The sequence below is a fragment of the Gymnogyps californianus genome, chromosome 6 (genome assembly GCF_018139145.2).
Source record: "Gymnogyps californianus isolate 813 chromosome 6, ASM1813914v2, whole genome shotgun sequence".
Lineage (NCBI taxonomy): Eukaryota > Metazoa > Chordata > Aves > Accipitriformes > Cathartidae > Gymnogyps > Gymnogyps californianus.
In genome coordinates, this window is record NC_059476.1 from 39,007,714 (window position 1) to 39,030,259 (window position 22,546).

The window sequence follows — 22,546 nt, forward strand, 5'->3', positions numbered from 1 at the left end:
ATGGCTATTAGTTACTGTATCAAACTGGCTAAGGGCTATTAGGCAGTATCACAGACTATAACAGTAGTAAATCTTTAACTCTACTTATAATACGCAGAAAACTACAACCCATAAACTCTTTAAATGTTTGAGGTAAAAGAGCTGATGTTGCTGACAGTTTTGTAATGTTTACGTAAATGTTTCCTTACTCATGGCAGAATAAAACCAATGAGTTAGAGACTTTAAATGGAACATATTAAGACTGCTTATTAGGTGAAATGTCCTGAAACTGTTGTAGCTGAGGATAAGGAATGTAAGATCATGGGAGCCCAATGAATAGGGTTTTTTTTCCTCCCACATTGTGTATTAGAATTGTACTTTAGGATTTGTGACAGGCCCCTTACTGGCCAAACCTTTGAGGCAGATGTACTTACACCTTAGTCTTAGCCATTCAGAGAAGACTTAAAAGGCTCTTTAACGTAAAAAGCCATGTTTCATTAGATTACTCATTAGAATAAATAGCTTTTTTTAAACACAAGATTAGATAAGACAGAATACCCAACTCTCCCCCTATCCATGGTGTTCTTGCTGGTCACTGCTTCCAGACGTGGGTCCAATCGCCTCGGTGGCTTTTGGGATCACAGCAAACTCTGCTCCCTGGCCAGCTTTTCTTCCTGCAGCCATGCAATCCTGCCTCGCTTGGCGACGTGCTTCTCCTTACAATTTCTCTCCCTCCTTGCTGGGAATTTTTGTGCAAAAAAGGGTCACTTAATCAGAAAGGCATTCCCCCCCCCAGATAAAGCTCAGTTCAAAATGCTCTTTTCAGTTGGCTTGAGATGTTGATCTTGTGTGACATGGCCCTCACTTTTGGGGCCCAAGCAGTACCACAATCTTACGACACACGAGCCAGCCCCAGTGCTCTTTGGAAGACACTGGTGTTGCTCTTGGGGAGCATCTTCTTCCTCTGGCCCCTGCAGCTGAGCTGAGCACTGGCCCTGTTGCTGGCTGTGAGTAGCCCTGCCACTGCTGCCTGGCAGCCAAGGGCTCTGCAAGGGTCTGGCTTACAGGTTTACTGAGTGCTTGGATGGAGGTGGCCTCGTTATTTGATTAACAGGTTTGTGCTAAGCAGGATTTGAGGCTTTGATGGACTGAAAATATGTGCACTTATTCATAACACCCAGAAAGCGAAGAGATTAAAAAAACCCCAAACTTGCTTGCTTTTCCCATTGGAAAGCTGTATTAGATGAGACACTTTCCATCTCCTGGTTCAGCTAAGTGTTGTTCCCTGGACACAGAGGCTATAACGACATCGGCCTTTGTGCTCGCCTCTTTTCCTCCTGGTGGAATATCTCCATTTTATAACCAGTCTCAACTTTTTGAGTTGTCAAGGGTCTTGACAGGTTTAATCTCTTATCTCTATTGTTCCTTTAAGTAGAGGAAGGCTGTGTCTTATCAGAATAAAAGTTTTCTCCCCTTCATACAGATTAAAACACATCTTTACTATAGCAGGACTGGTTGCAAAACAACTTTCTGCTTCAGTGAGATTTAAAGATCTCTCTTCTGCCTTTGCGGGCTGCAGGACCTGCTTCAGCAGGGTCTGGGCTCTGCACTGGACTTTACATTCACTGTTAATGTGTATGTTAAAACTTTAGATGAAGCCAACATCTAAACCGTCTAATTGGACATACCATTGTCTCTTGAATGAGACTAGACATATTCTTGCCCAGCATGGCTGGCTACCACGGCTGGTTTGGGATGTTTGATTCTCAAAGTCTTTTCTTCCATACCATAGTATCTGGATTCTATGAAGATGGTCAGGTGCATCATCAGCTTAGCACTGATAAGGTGAACTGTAGCAATTTACCACTGTTATATACTATGATCGCTTAATTTAAACTAAACGTATTCTTGGGATAAGTGAAGCTGAACATTTTGCATTTGCTGCAGACTAGGGACATGCCTATCTGCAAATATTGCAGAACAACTTCTGTAAACCAATGATAAACAGAAATGCAATAATTTGCCTAGGTTCATGAAATTGCACTCCACACTTTGAGAAAGAGGTTTCTTTCTGTCAGTGCAGGTTTTTCCTGAAACTAAAGCCAGCTTTTTACAAGGGCCCATAGATGCTGTTTCCTGAATTCTTTCATAACTTGGCTTGCTGTCTGGAAATAGGTTAGGGGAAAAAAAAGTATGAATCATTTGCCAGGGACATAAGACCATGCCAAGGTTTGGTATTTTCTTTTGTTTGGTGTCCCATAATGCAGTATGGAAGCTGCGAGCCAAGTTTATTAGTGTTGTACTGATATGTAAATAAGAGCATCTGTAATGTGCTTAGTTATAATAGCTGCAAATTGGGTAGTGCTTTGGTTTCCTGGTTACTAATCAGGCTATCTGTATTTAATTGGGTACATATCAAACTATCCGTAGGTTTCATTTTCCAGCTAGTCCACAGAGGTATGTTTATGATGGAAAGGGCTTCTGATTTTGTAGTTAATTCAGCAGAAATAGACAAGCTAATCTATTTTAAAAATCTTAGTTAACCACATTGATCTCTTCTTCTGGATTGAAACTAGCACACATCAAACCCCTTAATTTTTCTGTTCTTCATAAGAAGTGTCATTCTACTAAATTACGTTGTGAAAGGTGTGCAAAAAGCTCATGATGGTCGTCAGAGTCCAAATCTAAAACTGCTTTTTAAAATTGCTTCCTGTCAAAGAATGATTTATTATTTTAATTTTCACTATAGCAGTTAAGGTGGTAGAAAAGATTCTTTTGAATGACTTTTTTCATCTGACATAACCTCATTACAGCTTCAAGGTATTTACTTTGCCAAAGCTATAACAAGTATCCACACCTTTTACCTGCCCCAGAGCTCTCCAGAGATCTCTAACCTGTGCCATTGCGACCTCCTGCTTTCACTGATTTTTATACAATTTTGAAAGTCTAAAACCTCCTCTGGGAGGAAAGTGTCGGCTTAAACTATGGTTAATTCAGCTTGAAAGAGAGAGCAATGGGAAAACTGTAACAAAAATATTCTATAATGCTGTTGCCTTTCGTACTGGCTAGTCCTAAGATTAATTCAGAATCTACTGAAGTCCATGGCAGGAAGGCAATGACTAGATACTACCAAAGGTACACAGTTCAAATGGTCTGATAACACTGAATTTTGGCTGAAGGTTCAATGCAGTTTGTTTCATGTTATGATGTGTGTATGTTGCTCCTGTCAAGAGTCTCATGTCCTTTCCCATCATACACTCCCACGCTATTAGTGATTTCATCTCGCCATGCTGATGACCCATCTCAACTCTTTGCTCCATCTGTCGTAGCTCTTGCCCCTTCAGTTGACCTGCAGTCCAGCTTCACCTGCCTCACTCGAGGCAGGGCTATTTGCTTGATTTGGCCCTCATCATGCCCTGTTACTGATTTTTCCACTGCCAAGTCCCTTCACTTAGCCCGTCACCTGCTCCCACTCGGGACTAGCTTCCCTTGGCTTTTCTTTGATGCTGAGCCCAACATTGCCAACAAGTTCCTGCCGCCTCCCTGATCTAATCTCAGTAAAACCTCATTGTTTTCTAATCATGATCTTTCCTTCCCATTTCGCTGTCTTTCCCCAGCGCCCGGTGCTGGTGTGCTGTGGCATGTCCTCACATCCCAGCAAAGCCTGGATGGAAACCTTATGGCCAAGGTGGATTCCTCTATGGCAAGTTTGTTCTCCCATGTTTTGTTTTGCCAGGTCTTTTTAGCTGAATGTGCCACCTTCGCCATTACGGGAACAAGCCCCTGTATTTTCTTTAGGGAAGAAATTCATAGTCCTCTGTATTTCTGACATGCCTACGGAGGACTTGACAGAATCCTGACTGAGACTGGCCCATCGCTTCCCATCTGCCTTTGCTTGATTTGACCTGCTTTTTTTAGTTGGCTTGTAAGCTTTTGGGGAAGGTGGTTTTCTGTTTGCGCAGCTTTTGCATGGGGGTAACACAATGGGATCCATAACGAGATACCTCAGTGGTAAGATAATACAAATATAATAGTAATGCTAATTAACTGCACACTAATGAAAGTTCATTGTATGTGCTTGCAGCTTTTTAGGGATCAAAATAAGGACTTTTCCTGCTGCAACTGGGAGTTTGTATGCAACAGGGGCTGTATCACCCTACATCGGCCCTATTCTTATCTACCTTCCCTAAGCCTCCACTCATAGCCGCTATTAGAGACCACCCTGGGCTCTTTAAAATAATGCCGTTGCTTGTCTGCTTTTATGTCCCATTTCTTTTAACAGCCTAAGGTAGTGATTCTTCCTCCTGCCTAGATTTTAAATGCTGAGTGCTCAACACCCAAAATAAATATTGCATTTTCTTCCCCTGTCTCATATCTTTCTGACTTCCAGCTTATTCTCAATAAGGAAGACTTTTTGTACTATACGTTTTGAAAGCTCCCTGGACATTTTGCATGCCCCTGCAGTATAACTAATATTAGTAGCATAGTGCTCTAGGGAAGGGAGTCTTGAATACTTACGAAGTTTATTTGCACTGCAATGAGTTTTAAAGAGGAATGGAGCAACTGTGTTTCCTTTTAAAGCTGAAATGCAAATTTTGCAAATGAATACTTGAACCACCATTAATAATCTCAGCATACAGAAATAATGTGAAAAGTCAGAAGAAACCCAGGACCCTCTGAAATCAATTGCTGTCTGTTGCAGTATTTAGTCCAGGTATTTGCAGTATGAATGAAAAGGATGGTGAAGAGGTGCAATTAAAATACTTTTGATAGATGTCAAAGGTTGAAGGGAAAGCAGCTTACGAAAAAATTGAATTAAGTTCAAGACTGTATATTAAATGTTTTTTCAAGGTTATGTACTAGAACTTGGAAGATTTAAAATATTCAATCAGGAGAATGAAACTCTAGATTCATGTATTTCAAAACTGCAAAATCAACAGGGTTTTTTTGGATATTCAGAGTGATTCATTGTGTGTGAATTTGAAAGAGTATATCTAAGGATTTAGAAATGTTTTAATAAAAAGCTTTAGCCCAATATGCGAAGGCATAAGTTAGCTTGGATCTTACTGTTGTTTGTTTTATAACTTTTGGATTCTTGGAAACTCTTGTACTAATGTAATGTTTGATGGAAATTTTTGGCTTGATACTTCTAACAACAAAGACATATGGCTGTTCAGCAGTGATCGTTTCGGGTACAGAGAAAGTCAAGGTAGGTGATGTAAAGCAAACAACCAGACTGAAAGCATAGGCAGTCTCAAAAAGAACTTACATTAAGTGGCAAAGCAACCAATACTTTATTAAAGAAACAAAGCAAGCAAATATGTTACCACAACATACTCAGTTGCAGGCACAATGTATTTGGAAGAAAAAACCTCTTCAAAATTTGTGATTCATAATAAACAGGTCAAGAAATGGTTGTTTAAAGGGGAAGATTCAGGGGGGAAAAAACCTTCAAATTTACCTACACGTATCTAAGCTAGTAGCCCATTTCACTGTGGTGTGAAGTGCAAACAGGAGTGGAAAAAATCAGAAAAACCTTCTACTGTATTTAAAAGAATAAAAGTTAGAGATAATGTGGCTTGAAATTACTTGCAAAACTAAAAGCTCTAGGATTAAATGCCTTCTAAACACAAATCCTTAAACCTTCAGGGATCTTTTGATGCTAAGCATCACTTAAGAGAAAAATGCCTTGTAAAAGGTATAAATAAAAGGACAATCTTTGAATATTAATAAAATATACATAGGTAAAGAAGAAATTAAAATCGACGTTAAAATTACTACCAGCCAGTGTATGTTCTCTAGAGGAATGAGGAAACATTTTAAACAAATCTCAAGGTTGAAAAAACCTTTATAACTCTATAATGTAACTTTATGTTATAGCAGGTGCAGGATGTTAGGAACAGTAGCCTGTAATCAACAGTGAACGACTGAAGAAAATGGAATATTATTGCCTTGGTTGGACTATGGATTTTCAGAAGTTTTGGAAATACATCTGGATAACCACTGCGCCTCTAGAGAGTGATACAAAGTAATACATGTGGTAAGACCTATGAGTGTATGACCTTACTCAGCAGTATATAGGTTTATACTTCATTTCAGTCATAGTAAAGTGGTCTTGTGAAGACCACTGGCTTCAGGCTGGATAACCTTCTGTGTATGTTGCTGAATCACAGTGTAATTTCCTGTTATTCTTTTAATTATAGTGCTGGTTTTTCTTCGCTCGATTCAAAAGTGTTTTTAATAGTTGCCTGTTTATTTTGATTTGTAAGAATTTGATGTGTGTCACCTTTTTATCAAGGCGTCCTGTTACTAATGCTTAAAACTATTGAAAACTGAAAAAAGACAACACATTTGATATCTCCTGGAGGTCATTCTCACTTGCTTAGTACAAAATTATGAAAGAGAAAATTTCTAAATGCTTTTTTAATACAATCGATCAAATCCTGTAGCAGCACTGCATAGGAACCTAAGAGGAACTGATTTGTCTCTAAAGCATTAATCCACTTTTAATATACAGCTCAGATACCACTGTCACATTTTGTGGCAGAAAATTCCTGAGGAATAATGTGAATGGAATCAAGAAATGTTAAATTGCACTAATTTGAAAATTGTACAGATGACATGTTAATTTAGGAAGATAGTCTGGAGGAACATGACTGAGAAAAATTGCACTCTATTTAAGGGTCGAATTGGAGGAGAATTGAGTAAGAAAACGACATTTAGGTTTAGCGATAATACAATGAAAATGTCAGGAGCTAGCAGGCAACCTTTCTGAAGCTCAAATCTCTCCTGATCGTGGAACCATCTTCCCAGATGGAGGGAGAGGAGGGGCAATGAATGCTGCTGGAAAATATGCAGGCTGATGGAAAATGAAATATTTGGTGTGCTGGTGCTCCTCCAGGAGCCGGCTGTGCTGCTGGACGAACTGAGTTTCCCACCGGCTCACCTGGATCTCAGGCAGCCTCTGAATCCCAATACATCCAAGCTCCCTACGTTTGCAGCTTGTGCTGAGCTGGAGCTCTAGCTCCTGGGGTTTCTGGCTCTGGCGCAAGCTGCTGATGTGATAGTGATTTTATTTAGGAGGGAACTAGGAAATACATGGCTCTTGTTCCAGATCAGAGTGAAGCCAAGTATCCAATTGCTCTTTGAGATACAGTAGCTCTGGCCTGGGAATTGCAGAGGAGTGGAACCCCTTTTTTGCCCTGTACTATTCGGATTCAGGGTTGTGGCAGCCCTGCAAATAACCGAAGTCTTTCGCTATTCTCCGGCATTGGCCTAGTTTCAAGTTGGCACAGAGTAGTTTAAGGCAATTATAAGGTCTATAGCAGCCAAGCTCTCTTGCCTGCCCCTTTTGTAGAGGCAAGGGGAAGCAAAAAGCACCTGCTGTTTGGAGAGCCTCAAGAAGCAGGGGTGGAGTGACTGTGTTTAGGGCTGGTGACACAAAATGGGAAAGCAATGATTTCAGGGATTAGTAGTTTGCCAGCGGAGGGTCTGGACTTTGTTATCATGTAAGAGTTCAGGCCAGCAGCAATGAAATCTCATCGCTCCGGAGCTGCACAGAGCTGAACAACACAGAGCGCGAGTTGTTCGGGGACATTAATCAGCAGAGAAGGACTGAACATGCCTGTCCTCCTTCCTTTTTAGCCTCCAGTGACCTTAACGGTGTCAATCCGTCATAATCTTGCCAAAACTAACCCCAAAATATTTGATAGAAAGAGTGACTTCAGAAAATTTAGACATCTATATGGCTACGCAGAGCAGTATCCGAAGAGCTGCTTCGGTAAGGTGTTTTAGAAATTTCTTTTTGCAGAGCCCTAAACTTTTGCCAACACAAACTACTATGGAAAGAAAACTAAGACAAAAGCTCTTTTCTTTACATCAAGTACTCCAAGAATTGGCAAGATGAAAGAAATATATGTTGAAGCGAAAACAGCAGCTGCAAAACTATTGCTTTGACTGAGTAGCAAGGTGTTAAAGTTTATGAGGAACAGTAAGCATTTACCCAGTAGGGAAATGACAATGCCTGGCTGCAATCATACGAATGGCGAAAGAAATAAGATTTAGCACTGTGCTAACACCAAACGGATAGTGCTAGAAAGGGGAAAGGAACCGGGTGATGAAGATAAAGGAGCTGGTATACAGTCCCAGAAAGAGAAAAAGAGCCTGCCACTCTGCATAATACAACAAATGCAGTTTCACTAGCTGCAAAAGAGCCTGCAAATTAACCTAAGGTAGCAAAGAATAAAAATAGTCTTGGAAGTTAACAGGTCACAGCTCAATTAGAGGAAACAACTGCGTAACCATTAAAATCGCAAGTCAGAGGACTGCGAGCAAATGAGCAAAATGTGGAAATGGATAAAGAGTATCTGAGAGCAAATAATGGGGAAATTCTGGTAGTTCTCAGTTTGAATAAAAGTAATGACCTTAACCAACACAAAGCGCTCAACAGAAGGTAAATGCATGGCTCCATTAAAGGCTGTAAGTGTTAGATAAAAGTGACCTCTAATGGGGAATATAAAAAACGGATGGCCTTAAAGATAAGTGTACACGCAGGCTGTAATGTGAACATTTATTTTGATGTCAGAGGGCTAATGGCCGTGATATTTTAAGAGGAAACTTTAGAAGTTTGATGAGAAGGAGAGAAAAGTTGAGTTGCCCCAGGTTATGCCCATGTGTGTGATCTCTGCCTTGCTGCTGCTCTGTCATGTCTCGGGGTCCCTCCCAAAGCCGCTCACCTCTGCAGGGCAGAGTGTCTTCAACAGCCGGGTCAGGCCTTCGAAGGTCTGGCTAATTACTCTGCAATAGCTAAATTAGATGACTGCAGCTGGTGCTCTGCTGGTGAGGAATACAGCGGTGCTTCGGTGGAGTGCCATAGCTTTGCTGTCAGTAATTGAAATGATCCTGAAAGAAATGAGCAATAAAATAGTTTAGTTTTTAAAGCAGTAGTGATAAAGGAAAACAATTCTGCTGCAATTATGCTGCTAAAAGAAAAACGGAAAAAGGGTAAAAAAAATAATTCTGCAAAGTCTCCTTGGGAATATTTACCCACTGAACAGTAGATGAGCAAAATACTTGAAAAATATTCTCCAGTTTTAAAGTTTGGGTTAATTAAAATTGAGGACAGGATTTCTTTATAGGGTAGAGAGAATGAAAATAAAACCAGAGGTATTCAAAGCTGGATGGAAATATCACCGGTCCTTTTGGAGTTCCCACATCTGCATTGGAGTAGTGTTTGATGGTGTCACGCTTCTGTGGCAACAAGGCTTTTTAATGTTAGTGGAACCTCATTTTTTTTCTTTTTTTTTTTTTATAACTCAGGCTTGGTCCTACCTGAACTCAGAGATACCACTCTGTAAAAAAAACACCACCACCCCCAACCCCAAACCCCACCCCCCCCAACCCTCAAAACACCAAAGCAGGCAGGAAAGCAGGGCAAGGGGGGAGAAGAATGGCTTAGGTTTTTGGTGTTTTTTTAAATTTTATTTTATTTTTTAATTGCAAGCCTGTTGTCTAGATGGAGATGTTGACACAAAGCTTCTGCAGCAGGGGTTGAATATCTGGCAGATGGCCCTCTGCACCTCTAATAAAAGACACAAAATCACAGCCAATAAAAAATAATTGGAAGAGAAAATCCTGAGAATGAAATGTCAAATAGCACTGGAAATGTTAACACAGGAGGGAAAATTATTAGTAAATATATAGGTAAGACTAAAACCTCTCCCTTTATGAGTGGAAAAGGGCAATTATAGGTGAAAGGCAAATACCCTCATATTAAGTATCTAATTGGGATTATTTATCACTGCTTATTAGAAGAAGGGTTGGGCATCTCAATTGTATATTAAAATTATAAGCCCAGAGAGCAGGGATTCTGCATAAGAGGATTGTGCTATGTAGACAGTACCTGAATGGTTGGTGAGAAATTAGGAGCTTTAAAAGTGGTAGGATGTAAAAAGCAGCAATTCTTGCTTTTTATGGGGCAATGCTTGAAAAAAAGCAATGGTGAGGCAGGCCATGCTGCATTGTTGCGTCCCAAATCATTAAATGCCAGCAGTGTTTGCCCACGCAGATTACTCGCTATAGGAGAATTAGCCTTAATGGTGGCAGAAGAAAATGGTTCCGGTTGCTCCTGGTTCCATTTGAGTGGGGACACTGGAGGGGCAGTGGGGAGAGGCTGTGTTATGTGTCCCTGTCTGGCTGCAGTGGTGCGACGTGCACAGGTTTGTGTTCTCCAGCTGCCTGACAGTATTTGCACCAAAAAAAGGGTGCAATACTCATTTTGGGTAAAATGAGCCAAGTTGGCCAAGGCTTGTTATAGAAATGGTCAAAACCAGCCCAGCTCACGTTGATTGTGGTGGGTTAGGACTTGTGCATGACAAGGTTGAGTTTGTGGTTTGGTTGTTGCTGTTATTTCCATGATGATTACCAGTAACTGCTTATAAATCTAACACTGATGCAGACTCAGTTGTTTTCTTTCATATCTTTGTTATAAGACGCAGGAGCGGGCAGAGATTTGCAGTTCATATAGGAGACCAGATATAAGGAAAAATGGTGGTGAACAGGTACACGGAGTGAGGGTTTGTTGATGGATAAGCGAAGGAAGGGTGGCAGCAACAGGCCAGATCCAAAATTGCACATAGAAATTTACCTTTTTTTTGACTTATAAATGTACGAAATCCTTCTCTGTTATCTTGGCAGGTCTTGACTGTGCTAACCTCCACTCCATTAATGTGCAAGGTGTAAACACCTGCTCAGACATTCCCTGTCCTGTAGGCAGTTCAGCAGCTAAAATTCAGATTCAGAAACTGGCTGCTTGGTAGTAAACCATTATTGTGGAGGTAAGCACCTTGGAAACCATGCAGCTGTCACTGCAAGATGGTTATTTAAATATTTAGAAACAATATGACTATGGAAATCTGTAGTCTGAGCACGACTGAGCAACCTTTATGGCTTTTTAATGAACCAGCCTAAACAAGACACGGTGGCAGGCTGAAATGCAGCAAACAAAATGCCGCCTTTGAGCTGCTGATGACTTTGTCACACCTCCACTTAGGTGATTGTGTCCCACCTTGTGCCTATGTCAGTAGTTTGTCATCCAGGGCAGAAAGGTTTAAAAGAAGTGCCAGAGGTCACAGAGGGAAGTGCGATAGTGGAAATTCAGCTGTATTGACTATTTGATGTCCCGGCCATGACGTCTACTGCCTGGCATTTTTTGGAGGCAGCAAGGCTGATAGAAAACAAGAGGTGGATACCAGAGAACTGCTTCATTAAATACATTTCCATGTCCAGTTGGCTTCTGTGTGCTCGAGAACCGAAGTGAATTAAGCAGATATAAAATAATACAAAAGCGAATAGGAGTTGAAGCTATATTGAATATACGAGAATAAAAAGTTTAGATCAGAATATTTTTCTTGTCACCATTTCTTAAAAGAAACTTCCAAGCAGACTGATGGCTCTGGGGGTGGGAAAGAGCTTGGGAAATATTTCATCTTTAGGAGCAGGTCTGCATTGTAAGGGGGATGTGTTTCTTGGCTTTTGTGCCTACAGGACTGTGTTAGCCAGTGACTGTTTTAGCTGTGTCTGTCGCTAGCAGTGAATTCAGGGGTATCAGCAGCTCACAGAGGGCTTGTGCTCTGTGAACTTGGTAGGTCTTGGGAAATGTTCCCTGTCTGCTTGGAGACAGATTCAGCCTGCTAGCGCAGGTAGTGAAGACCTGGTATGTCCTTCCACTAGGTCTGCTCCTACTAGGGGAGAAGAAATGTATCCACCCGTCAAGCTGTTCCTGCTCTCAACGTGACAGTTTATTTATGGGTTATTAATGCCCAGTGTCACTGTGGAAACTCGCTTTTGCTTTCACCCGCCACAAATCATGAAATAGTGCACTTGCATCAGAGGGCCTGGAAAGCAGGTGGTTCAATTACGTGCTTACTACTTGCAAAACGGGGTTGGCATCCACGTTTGCCAGGCTGAAGATAAGATGGTACTGAAGTACCACGATGCCAGCAGGGATGAGTGTCTGTGCTGCTTCCTGCAAGGCTCGTGGGGAATATTTCTGCATGGGAATATTTTCCATGTGGACCATTTTCAAGATAGCGTTGTGTTCAAGGTCCAGTGTAAGTAATCTGAAAGTGGGATGAGCATAGCTGGACTGGCTCAAGGGAAAAAAAAAAAATAACGCGTGGTCTGCATTCCTCAACCTGGCAGCATTGACCAGCACCTCAAGGGCAAAGATTGCAGAAGTTAATGCTATAATGGGGGCTTGTAGAGCAGGAGTGTTAGGTACGCTGCTCTTTTCTATTTTTATCGCGCTGCTGTAGTGGTGCACTACAGTGACAGTTTGCCAGCTCTCAGTTTGGGATAGATGTTTTGTGCTTGTGACACCTTGATCCCTCTAATTAATAAATGCTTGTAACTCAGTCTCATGAATCTTCCTTATTTTGGCAGGCATCTGCACGCAACCAAAATGATTTATTAACAAAACTGAAAGGATGAACAGGGCCCATTTAGAAATTTGTAATGCAGGAATAAATAAATTGAATGTAATTGGCAGTGCGTGTTTAAGTGTGCAAAATCTTACAAAAAAGAAAACACTGCGAAATAGAGAAAATAGCCCCAGAGCCCAGGAAAGCAGGAGACTTGGAATGAGGTCCCTTCTTCAGGAGGAATAGTCAGGTAATGTGTAGGTGGGGAGAGTTGTGTGGCAGTAGATGAGTATATACACTCATCTCATGGCTGGCTAGAGAGTTTGGCAGTGCCTGCAGGATGTGGAGGGGAAATGCGTTAGGAGCTGGGTCTCACCATGGTTGAGCAGGGGTCACAACTGTGTCTTGTGCTCTGTTGGCCACCAAGATTGGTGGGTGGTCCTGATCCTTGTTCTTCTGAGGAAAGCATCTATCCTTCCCAGTACACGTGGTATCCTGTGATGTGGGCAGCTCACTAGTCTTCCCAACATGTGCTCTTCCCATTTAGTCTGCTAAAGGATGATCCTGCCCCTAAAATTCACCTCCAATGTGAAGCCTTGCCAGATGAAGATCTGTGCTTCTCCAGTGTAAGAGCAGCGATACTCCCTGGGTGACTTCTGCTTTCAGGCAATGCCTGATACAGATTGCAATTTTTTTATGAGGAAAAAGATACAGAGAAAAAGGAGCTTTTACCACTGCTGGAGGTAATGAAGATCAGCCTTTTACTATCAATAAACTGGTAGCTGGTACTATGACTATCACTGTCTTACTAGTGTGTCAAAGTACTGCTGTGATCATGCACAAGAAGTGTTAAGTATAGGACCTGGAGAGGTTGGGGCTTAGGGCACTAGACTAGGAGGAGAGGCTGAAGAAATTGGGCTTGTTTAGTGTACTGAAGAAGAGGCTAAGGGTGATTTAGCAGCACCCTGCAGCTACTTGAAGAGCAGGTACCAAGGTGATGGAGTCAGACTTTTCAATGCCAGGCAGCATGGCAAGGGCCACAGGTTGTGTCTTGTGAAGCTGGGGTTGGAGATTGGAAAAAAACTTTTCCACCCAGGAGAATGGACCAGCAGTGGACTCTCCATCCTCAGAGCTTTTCACAACTCAACCAGACAAAGCCCCGGTTGATCTGATCTAATGTTGGAGTCTCCTGGGACACTGTCATTTTGCGGTTTTATGGAGTCTGGGCCATCTGAAGGTGTAGAGCAACATAATTATGTTTAAAAGAAGGAAGGATAAGCAGAATTTGGAACAAATTTACCACATAAACATCACTGTAAATGTTGTGCAACTGATCGTTCACATGTACCAAAGTCAAACCATGTAGATAAGAAAAAAACCCTACCTAGGTAGATAAAGAAATGTCGGGAGCTTTTTTCTCTTTTGGTTTGGGCAGGGATTTGGCTGCTATGTTTCAGTAGCCGCTCCAGTGCAGACTGTCAAACTACCTGCTTACTGGGTTAGGATTAATAAAGCCAGCTCTTCAGAAGAGTAATATCTGTGACCTTAGTGGTTTGCCAGCGGCAGATCTTTCTCTCTAGATGATTAGACCCCTACAAGGGCACTGGCTTAAATACAAGGCAACAATAGAAAGATACCCATTTATACAAGCTTAATTTGTAATAGGTTTGTACTTTCTCATTTACATATAGAAGACACACATAAAAAGCTGCACGTAATTACTGCTTTGTGTATAGGATTTGCAGACTTATATCTATTGCTCAAATGATAAACTACAGGGTCTTAACTTGAGCCATGGAGTTCTAGGATTTAATTCCCTGTGGGAAACCATGTGTTATTTACTATGTTTGTAAGAAAGCAATTGACAAAAATTAAGCAAAAAGAAAAACAAAGGATTAGATAAAGATTATTCCTTATGGGGTTTGGGAGAAGATTCTTTTGCAGGTGATACAAAGAAGTGGGGAATCAACCCTTTAAAGTATATTAATTATCTGCACAGTGATAATTGCCTTTGCTATGTATTCAACAGTAATTTTTACTGTGGAAAAAGCAGTGTAAACATGTGAAACTATCACATAATCACTTTTAATATTAGGTGGAACATGGTTGAATTTCTCTACCAAAAACTACCTCAGAATATAATGATATATAATTAATATAACATAGTATAAATATGAATTTCCTTCCTTTAGAAATTTGTGATGTGAAGACATGATTCCATTGTCTAAATAGGCATCTTTGTTGCTTGGGGATGCCCTGCCTGGCCTCTTGCTGCTGCCTGCGGAGAGCACAGGTCTCCTGGGAGGTTCCTGTAGGTCCCACCAGCAATTCTCTTGTCCTGTCTGCCAGGTTGTGCAGATGTCTCTGTTAGCCTAGAGTGTAGGAAATGGCTTTAAGTGCTGTAAGTGTTGGCTACATCAAAGAAATGGGTGATGGGATTTTAAGGGATGATGTGAAAATCACAATCATTGGCATTTTGACATGAACAGCCTTCAAATAACACCATTTTTTAAAATGATGAATGTGAGGCGTTGGGATGGAGGCAGAAGTTCCAGCTGATATAATTTTGAAGTATTTCAGCATATAAATAGACCTGGGCATGAACCGCTATGCAAGATTTTAAATCGTATTTCGCACTTGATTACTTGCTAGTTTACGTACAGTTCATCTCAAGATTTTGGGGTCGACTGTTTTTTATTTGACATTCAGGATGCAAAACATGGGTGTTTCAGAGGTTTTGCAATCAAAGCTACATTTCAGCCTTGTAATGGAGCTGTTTTCTTTTACCAGAAATATACCCATGGTAAATTGTTTCCATATGTATGGCTGCAAAATATTAAATATTAAAAAGGTAAATAGTCTTCCTTTTCTCAGAGTATATTTAGAAACATTCATTATACAGACAAAAAATACACATCCATTAAACCAGAGCTGTTTGGGGTTTGAAATATCTAAACCCATGTAGTATTTTAATGTTCACTGTTCATTTCTTTGCTTCACAGAGTAAATAAAAAAAAGAACTTCCTTTGTTCTTATACAAACATTAATAAAATAAAAATCTTCACTTCAGCATGAGGTTTGCTTGAACAAAAAGGCAATATTAGGCCTTGCAATAATACTTTTGCAGCAGCTACGTGAAAAATGAACTTCATCTCTGTTATCGCACAAAACCCAGAAGGAGATCCTTGGCCGGCAGAAAACATCACTCAATTTGGTTTACATCAGATACAATTTTTTTTTTTTTGTGTGTGTGTGTATATACAGCTCAGGGGGAAAGATGGGAGATGATATGAGTGGGCAGAGAATCGATTTCTTCGGTGCTGTAGTCCAGAGGTATTTGTAGCTCTGCAAGACTGGCCAGGTTCACCAGGAGCAGGTACAGGCGTGCGTTTCCCATTCGGAGGATTAACTCACGGGACCATACCAAAGCTTCGGTCAGAGGCTGGACAGATGAACAATTTGATCTTGCATTTGTGGATTGTTTCTTCTTTCTTCCTTCTTCTCAGTAACAGAACGTTTGTTTAGAGGGGAAAATTGAATATTTAATATGGGCATAAGGAAGGAGTTTCATCTCTGGAAACAAAGATTATTGATTTTTCTGGTAATTCACATGTAAATACATTTGCTGTTCAAGGACATTGGATGAATGCTGTGAAACAATCAGCACTTTTCCACAAACTTTTTATAAGATACTAAATATACACAAATCTTTGTACCGCTTTATTTGAAGATATAATGCCAGTCCTTTTTTAATTATGTTACACTCTGTGTTCCCCTACCTTAGTAGCTGCATTGTTATTTTTATATATAAGTAAAGCATAGGTAATGTTTAAAGGACAATGTAACCATAGAAAAATAGTCAGTGATATTTTGGCTGAGTGCTGCTTCTGCTTTGACAGCCAGATGGAAACAGATTTGATTTGTAATCACAGGGCAAATGCTGCGGTTGAATATTTATTGGCTGGAGCTGAAGGCTGGATGCTCTCTGCTCTCCCGGGAGGTGTGGCAGCTTTTACTCACGGCTCGGTGCTTGCTGGCGAGAGGGTGGAAATGTACCACCACCTTCTGATATTTCGGTATCTCTATTTGTTTCTGGCACCTCTAGAGTTACTTAATTTGTTATTGCAATTCCTGAATATGTATGAAAGGAGATAACCGAGGGATTAAATCATTGATGCAGGGGGTTGCAATATGACCAGGGTCTAAGTCCCGTGAAATTAGTGGGGCGTCTCCTGTGAACTGCGATAGTCTCTGAGCTGTACCTATGGAGAACGGGGGGAGGAAAACCTTATATGAGCAGATGGAGAAATCTCACTTTGCCACCGAGCTCTTCCCCCTCCATACACGCTGTTGGGGTCCCTCTGTAGAAGATTATGCTGAGGGATAAAAGCATAACCTGCTCCAAGCATCTACGCTTTGTGATGCTGGAGGGGGTTGATTTTGCATGCTGCCGACAGTCCTGCCCCTCTCGCGCACACGCTTTAAGTGCAGATGTACTTTAAGCACATTAGTGATCCAAGGAACTTGTTCTTCACTGTATGGTGGATTTAAACTAAACGAATGTTTATTCCTACTTACCGGTGTGTAGGAGGGTGGGATTAAGTTGCATAAAAAGTAAGAATTGTAAAGTAAGAAGCAGAATTTCTAATTTTTTTTTTCCTGGTCCCGGTTGCGTGACTGGAGATTTGAAAAGTGTTTCTCTTGGTGACCAAACTTCAAACACGGATTAAGTTTTCAGTGAGAACTGATGCACTTTGGTGTGTTTGAAGAAAAGCTTTTCAGGTAACAAAGCTATATCAAACAAGTACATAATGCTGCTTTTCTTCCAACTGTCTTCCACCAACAGGGAACGTAGGCCAAATTTTGTTCCTATTGGAGCCAATGGGAACTCAGTGATGCTGATTTCGGAATGAGCAAGATTTGGCATGGTATATGCAGGTTGCAGGCTGAAACAAATGCTCATTAAAAAACCCCAAACCTCTCATATATAGACCATAATTTTGTCCAAATCTGTGGAAGTTTAGAAATTATATTTTCATTGTTGAAGTCTCAGCTTACATTTACAGTGTAAATGTGTGCACATTTAGAGTTCAGTCTTGCTATGAGTTTTGCCAGTAGGAACTTGCCGCTGGCTTTCTGGCACTGATAAAAGCCTCCTTGAATGTGCAGTATCTATAAAACAAGGTAATTGAATTAATGCATTTGAAATGGATCTTATGTAAAATATAACTAAAAGACATGTTTATATTAATTTAAAGAGTATTAACATTAAAGTATTGCCTTGTAAAGCAATTTAACTCAATGGTGTGGAGATAATTGTTAGCTAAATTAGTGTAAGTCCTGAGAAAACATAAGAACAATTGAGTTACTCCAGATTTATGCTTGTCTATCTAAGACCAGGATCTGTCTGAAGGCAGATAAAACATTGTTCCACAATACTGTAACTTAGTAACATTGCAGAAACATTAAAGCATAAAAGTGAATACCGTGTAATTCAGCAATTCAGAATGCAAGAGGGATGAAATAGGTTTGTTCTAGAAATCATAGTTCAGAATTTCCTGGGTTTTGTGCTCAGGAATCATCAGCCACACATTTTCAGTAACGTATACTACTTATATTTGTAATACAATTTCTAGTCCTGTTCATCAGGTCTTATTCAGGACTGTTACAATCACAAAATGTTAAATACGCATAGGTCAGCATCCCAATATAACTTCACCAGTATGTACTTCAACATTTTCATTTACATTCTCTTTTAGTGTATTTTTACTTCAATTGTTAAAACTTGTAAGAAAGGTGCCAGTGGCTGAAGGGTTTTTTTTTCTTTATCTTCAGAGCAGCTGCACCCACAAAGCTGCATTATAAAACTGCACGGTTGCTAGCAGACACAAAACACTACAATTTTATTAAGAAGGAGTTGCTCCTGGGTAAGGGCATTGCAGCCTTTGCACCTAGACACTGAACTCTTCATCAAGGCTACCAAGAGAAGGGTCAACCCCAGCATGATGTGACTGTGGTGTCTGGAATGTTTCATTCGTGTCACGGCCTTTGTGCATGTCTTGCTTCTTAGAGAGGCATTACAGAACCTTTTTTTTCAGCTCACAGGACCAAACCTGCTCTCAGACAGAAGCAGGTGCAGCTAGAGGTGGAAGCCATGCAGTTTTCCTGGCCCCTTCTCCTCTTCCACCCAACAGTTGTCATCCAGGACGGATCAGGAGGGACAAATAAATTTTAAACCTGTGACATGTTTCACTTTTGGTTTGAACCCTACAACTACTGGCATGGCTAAAACAGGGCAAATGCCCCTTGCTGTGAGCTTCAGCTAAATATAAATAATCATGACAATCTCTTATTCCTTTTATCTCTAGCATTCCAAAACAATTGTAAAATGCACAAACTGTACTTAAGCCTTTATATAAACATTTTAATGGTAGCCAAGATATCAAAGTGTATTTCTAGGGGAAATGTGCATTGTCAGCAAAACTAGTCATGCCAATGGATGTCTTGTTACTGGAGGAGCTGGACTTGTAAAGAGCTCTTGCAGGATTTGGTAGAAGTTTGGTGTGAGGCAGTCCTTATGTAGTGCTGATCACCCAGTTGCTGAATGAAAGAAAACTCAATCTGATAGTCTGTCTGTCTTCATTACAGAGTGAAATAATAAAACATTCTGGAAACTGGAAAAACAGAGCAGTTAAAAGCCCCACCAGATCTGAATCCCTCTGGAAACCATACTTCATCTTCTGTCTGTAAGTACTGTGTGCCAGCAAGAAGGGAGATGGTTGGAAGTAGCCTTGTATTTCACAGTTGCTGATTTTGATTTTTTTTTTACAGTTTTCTGTTAACTTAGGGGACAATAATTATGAAAGTACAGTACAGACATTGGAGAGGAGCTAGGGACTAAATAAAAATGAAAAATATGAGGGAAATGCTTTTATGTGTAAGTGTGAAAAGAAAGGTGGAACTTGGGAGCCTTTGCAATTCATATAAGACTGGAAACTCAGTCTTGCAATGTAAGGAGAACTGAGTGTTTGATAAAAGGCTGTGAGATGCTCACAGAGGGACTATGGGAGATCAAAAATTAACCCTCACCAGACCAGTGAGAGTTTACCAAGAAGAAGTTACTCAGCAATGAAGCCGATAGTGGGCAGTGATTTGAATTTGTGAAGGTGGCAGCAAATCCAAAAAACCCCAGGAAGGGCCATAAGTAGGATGTTAGGTGAAGCTCAGAAGTTTTCAAAACCTAGAAGATAATTCCAAAGGTAAATGGATTAAAAAAAAGAACCCACAACATCCTGCCAACATAATAATGAGTGTTAGTAAAAAACCAAAGACAACAGTTTGGACAAAGGAGATGATGGGAGCCCCATTAGCTTGGAGGAATTCTTCATAGGAGGAGGAGACAATGGTGCAGCAGAAGATGAATAGACTATTTTCTGTCTGAAAGCTAATGCTTTTGGTTGGGTGCTAGAACACAAATCAAAGTATTGCCAGAAAGAGGGGTATTATCACTATGAGAAAAGCTAGAAGCTGTAGAAAGTAAACAGATAAGATTCAAGGCTTTCAGCAATGAGCTTATCTCCACTTCATGGGTATTTCTACAAAAGACTTCAGAACATAACATTTGGAAAAGGTGCAATATTTAATTGTAACTGGATGGGGGAACGGGGAACCAGCCCAAAATTTGGTTAGAGAAGTGGCAAAGCCCTTGGTTTTATCCAAAATCCCATTCATTGGGGAAGCAGAGAGTGAATGCAGGGGTGGCACAGCTTGCAGCATGCTGCATAACACAGAGGCATTCCCAGAAAAAGAGAAAATAGAGGCAGTGAGACTTTTGTAGGTTAACTGTTTCTGGCACACCGATGTTAGTCCAGCCCCATATTTTTGTGTAGTGCACTGAGATGATAATGCACCTATACTGGTCTCTGATCACGTCCAGGCCTTGGACTGCCTTACAGAGGGTGAATTAGAGGAAAAATGTATGTGTATTGCAATATCAGAAAGTTGTTTGCACTTCTCCCCTTAGTTTTAAATGGTACTGCATATGCATTTTTGGTAGAAAAAATATTTGAATACTTTAATTGGAAATTAAATCTTTTTTTAAAATGTACTTTTCCTAACTTGATAGTTATTAGGTCTTCATGTATGAGATCAGTCTGTTGTGTTGTTTTTTTATATATCTCTGGTATTAGCTTTTTGAGGGGAGGTTCTGACAAACAAAAGATATGCTAACTTCTCATTCTCATTGCTAATGAAATGAATTTTGATATCTTAATATCTAGAGATCACAATGACTGCAACTTTTCCTTATCTACACCTTCATCTTCAAAATCTATCTTAAAATGAAGAAAGGGGGATGAAAATAAACTTTATGAAATAAAGTCAATATGAGAACATCTTCCTCAAAGAACTGACAGGAGAACCAAGCTTCGCAGTCTTCTGGTAGGTTAAAGGTCAGTTTTCCTCTGAAACAAATCACTAGCTAAAAGGGGAACAAGGGGGCTATAAAAACTCAATGTAGGCAAGAGCAGGAGAATTCTTTTGTATAGCCAGTATATACACACGTTTTCAATAAGAGAGCTTTTGGATTGAATTTATCATGCCATAAAGCCTTTCCATTTTAAGTTTCACATTTTAGAATTGGTAAGAAACCTAATGCAGAGTATATGATCTTCTATGACGTTAACATTTGTTGTTAAAGTCCTGATGGGAAATTTTGAAAACTGAAATTAAAAGTAACCACATCGTAATCTGAAATCTGCTGGCAGAACGAGAGGTAATAGTAGCACATCACACCTTGCTCTGTGTCAGTACCAGGATTGAAGTTATTAATGTAGGAAAAAGTTATCATCTTCTGCCAGATGACTGAATACAGTTTAATGTTTGCAAACTGAGAATAAAACAGCTGCCTCAGTGCAGCGTGATTTCCTTGACTCCACATTTTGGAGGATAAAACTGGAAGTGAGCCTGGGTGGGTGTATTTAGCATTTATTCCAGCCCCTTGAGTGTGTGGGGTGCATGTTCCCATGATACACACCCAGTGTGCACAGCTGGGGAGCAAATGGGAGGAAGAGCACAGAGCTGCCCACTGTCTGTGCAATGTGTGTTTGAGAGCAGGAGTGCCTTAGCAAGTAGTGCAAGTGATGGGATATTGCTGGGGAAAGGTTTGCTTCATGTAGTATGCGCTCCATGAATTTGACTCCCTACCAAGACCATGTAACCCAACCTAGACTTGCTTTACAAAGTCTTATACAACTAATGTGCCACCAAGAGCCCAGAAGGAAAAGGGTTTATCCCAAACCCACTCCTACCTCACTAGCTTGGACTTCTTTATGTTCAGAAAGCTGCATTCAGAGGTGATGTGCAGGAGTGAGAACGAGAAGCAGGAGGAAGGTAGATTATTCATTGATAAATGATAGTTCAGATAAATTTCTGCAACTAAATGCTGAGGGTGCCTATAAGAGCATAATCACAATGGGCCATTTGTAGTGATTTAAAAAAAAAAAAAAAAAAGCCTTGAGTAGTTACATGTAAGTTAAAAGAATTTGATTTTCATTCCTTTCCTGGTTTGCTTATCACAATACAGGCTGTAGCACATGCCTTGTTCTCTCTGAAGTGTTTTTATGGCCTTAATTACCATGGTGGAAATGTTACTGTTTGGAGAGGAAGAAATGTCTCCAGGGCGAGTCTATCCCATTGTAAGAGTGTAAGATAGAGTGAGCTGTCCACGTTAATTTAGGTTTATCTGTCTCTTAGACTATAGAAAGTACTGGATGAGTGGCTTAGACTAGGACCCTAAGTCTGTGATGGCTGTAGTTGGATGGAGTATGAGGGTAGCGAGGCACTGGAACAGGTTGCCCAGAGAAGTTGCAGATGCCCCCTCCCTGGAAGCATTCAAGGCCAGGCTGGATGGGCCTTTGAGCAACCTGGTCTAGTGGAAGGTGTCCCTGCCCATGGCAGGGGGCTTGGAACTAGATGATTTTTAAGGTCCCTTCCAACCCGAACCATTCTATGATTCTATGAGTGAAGTCCACACGGGCAAACTAAAGCTGTTTTCTGCGCTGTACCCAAAATTGTTATGCACCAGTAAGCGAAAACAGAAGATGGTCACTTGACCGATGTGGGGAGAAAAGGGGCATGGAAAATGCGTG

The 22,546-nt window shown here is 40.6% G+C and overlaps 1 long non-coding RNA gene across 7 annotated transcripts in view; it reads left to right on the top strand.

Moving 5' to 3' along the window:
* Positions 1-22,546, top strand: part of LOC127017640 (uncharacterized) — a 195,829-nt gene that overhangs the window by 127,246 nt on the left and 46,037 nt on the right. For 5 of the 7 annotated variants that reach the window (XR_007766631.1, XR_007766625.1, XR_007766629.1 and 2 more), the window contains 3 exons: positions 5,860-6,019; positions 19,047-19,144; positions 20,678-20,848. This is a non-coding gene — a long non-coding RNA (uncharacterized LOC127017640). The remainder of the gene's footprint in view (positions 1-5,859; positions 6,020-19,046; positions 19,145-20,677; positions 20,849-22,546) is intronic. The other 2 variants (XR_007766630.1, XR_007766628.1) reach the window with 2 other exon arrangements.